This window comes from Microtus oregoni, unplaced genomic scaffold (assembly GCF_018167655.1).
Source record: "Microtus oregoni isolate MIOR12 unplaced genomic scaffold, Mior012 000060F_016, whole genome shotgun sequence".
Classification (NCBI taxonomy): domain Eukaryota; kingdom Metazoa; phylum Chordata; class Mammalia; order Rodentia; family Cricetidae; genus Microtus; species Microtus oregoni.
In genome coordinates this window covers 32501-35508 of record NW_024543851.1, presented here as the reverse complement: position 1 = coordinate 35508, position 3008 = coordinate 32501, and positions in this window count along the sequence as shown.

Sequence of the window (3008 nt, the reverse complement as noted above, 5' to 3'; positions counted from 1 at the left end):
TGCCTCACGACATCAGCAGTCCCTTCTCTGGAAATTCTACGGTATCCCGGAGAGCTCTCGGAATTTTGTGATGTCACTCGTGTCCTAGAAACGCCAAGTGCCCTCAAGATACACTCTCTCGGTGCCTATAAGACTCAGTTCTAGACATGTTGTCTAGAGAATGGAGATCATGGAGAGGCCAGAGGGAGGAAGAAGAAAGCTGACCTCAGATCTCAGAGGAAAACACGGAGAAATAATTAGTGGTCCTGGGGAAGACGAAGTGAGTTCACCACTAGCAGGGACTAACTAGAGAGATTTCTGGATGTGATGGCTTTGAGACTTCCAGGGCTAGGGCTCAGGAACTGGGAGGTTTCTGGAATGAAATAGGTCTGTCTTGTTTCTCTGAGTTCCTAAAGGGCCAACCCACATCAAAGATTCACGATAGTTGATTTGACAAAGTCGGGAATTGACAAGGAGTGCGGAAGGAGTCAGTGAGATTTCAATACCAGCACTGCACATCACCCCCCCCCCCCCCCCCCCCCCGGTCCTTTTCGTTGTGTAGCAATAATAATAGAGAAGGGGGAATAGCGCTCTGCCAAAGCCCGTATTTTGTTTTTTAATAGTCCAGGTGTGTTATTTCTTTTTGTACATCAGGCCATGAATTCGTAGGGAATGGGCTCCAGCAGCTCAGGCTCCTTCCCGTTAGTCCTCGCGAAGTGTGCTTCTCTGGGTTCGCTTGAGCTGAACCCAGGTGCCCTTCTCTTTGTCTTCCTTTTCCTTCTGGTCGTTCTCCTTCACCCGCTTCAGAAAGCTGTCTCTGCTCTTCGAGTGCTTGATGTGTTCAATCCGCACATTAATTCTCTTGGCAAGAATCTTGCCCTTAACTCGCTTGTTTACAATGATGCCCACAGCATGCTGGGTGACATTGTAGACTCTTCCGGTTTTGCCGTGGTAACATTTATGGGGCATTCCTTTTTGAACAGTGCCCATTCCCTTGATGTCTATAATATCGCCCTTCTTGTAGATTCGTGGCCAAAGGAACAACTCCATGTTTCCTAAAGGGCCTAGAGAACATATAGCGAGTGCCCCTCCTCTTTCCCTTTGTGTTTGTCATTTTGGCGAGTTACTGAAAGATGGCTACCGCGGCCGAAAGGCCCAAAGCCCATACTTTACCATACCTTATATCACAGCCATTAACAGGGTTGAGGCATCAAGTGCTGCAGTCAGTCTGACTCCTGTGATCCCCTAAGGTTTCTAGCTTCCCAGTTATGAATGACACCCTGGTCTCCAGTTCAGCTTGAGAGCTCTTTAAGAGCCAATGGATGAGAGAGTGGGAAGAGACTGCCTTTTTTTTTTCTTTTTCCATTTCTTTCTTTCTTTCTTTTGCTGTTTTGTTTTGTTTTTCAAGAAAGGGTTTCTTTGTGTATCTTGGGCTGTCCTAAAACTCACTCTGTAAATCAGGCCATCTTTGAATTCACAGAGATCTGTGTGTGTGCTGTGATTAAAGGCATGCACACACCACAGCCCGGCTGAGACTGCAATTTCTTGTTAGCTCTGGGTAAGTGACAATGGCTCTGTGTTGTGAATCTCTGTGAATCCAGACTATGTTATGTCCTTCAATGACATGAGTCTGAAGCATCAAGCACCCATCCCTATACTCCCTGAGGTCTCTGAAGTCACGGTGCATCCTTAAAGGCTTAGAAAGCTTTTCCCTGGTTCACCTTTGTGTGTGTGTGTGTGTGTGTGTGTGTGTGTGTGTGTGTGTGTGTGTGTTTTGTTCTATCTAGGAGAAGCACCATAGCAGTTGCATAGTGACTGAGAAATTTGATTTTTAGGAAATGATTTTTCATATATGTGAGTGGTCTCTCCATAGCCACTCATCTTTTCTTAAACTTGAGTATAGGAATGAATGAATGAATGATCCCTCCCTCCCTCCCTCCCTCCCTCTCTCTTCATGGGAACGAGTATCTGGTCTTGCATTGAGGGCTCCCCAGTTCTCAGCATCTCCAGCCCAACCTGTCACAAGCTGATCACACATTTGCAAACTTGGGATATATTCTGCTGAATTTTTGGGATAATGAATTTCATCAACTATGGGACTAACTGTGTTCTGACAGGACACTCACAATCTCTCCTCATCACACCCACATAGTGTAACAACTTTGTGGTTCCTCCATAATGTGCTTATTTCTGTCAGGGAACTGAAAGCCAGCCAGCCGGCCAGCCAGCCAGCCAGCCAACACTATCTTTCCTTGTTTCTCAGTTTGTTCTTATATTCTGTCTCTCCCCCCCCCCCCACGTTTAAAAAATTTATTTATTTTTATCTTATGTGCATTTGTGTTTTTGCCATGGCTCTCGGGCTCCTGGATTACAGACAGCTGTGAGCTGCCATGTAGATGCTGGGAATTGAACCTAAACTATCTCTTCAGCCCGACATGGAGCATCTCTCTCTCTATAGCCCTGCCTGGAAAACTTTCAGAGTTCACTCTGCCCCCTGAGTAAAGGTGTTATGCTTCCTTTTATTGTATATTTAGTGTTTGTGTTTGTGTGTGTGTGTGTGTGTGTGTGTGTGTGAGAGAGAGAGAGAGAGAGAGAGATTCATTATGAAATAAGTCAGTCAACAACAGCAAATTTTGTATTTATTTGTTCATCCATCCACGTATTTGCTTACTTACATACTTACTCTATTTATTTATTTATTTACAGTGGACGACTTAATTCAGTAAGAATGATCAGAAGGGTAGGTAGGGTATCCTTGGGAAAAGAGTAAGATATCACGATGACTTTCCCTTCCGAGAGGGAGCTTTCTGGGTAGACGTGAAACTGCAGTTTAAAGCACCTGCTTTCCACAAGACCTTTTCCAAGGTCAGGCATTTCTTAGGTAAGCAAGGATCTCCGTCAGTTCCCTTTGAGGAACTCAACATTAACGTCTGACTGGTGCCTATTGTCAAGGCCAATGGGACACGCCTCAGCCCCTCCCTGACCTGAGGTGACCTGAGAAGCCACACCCCACCCCAGTTCACAGGCCC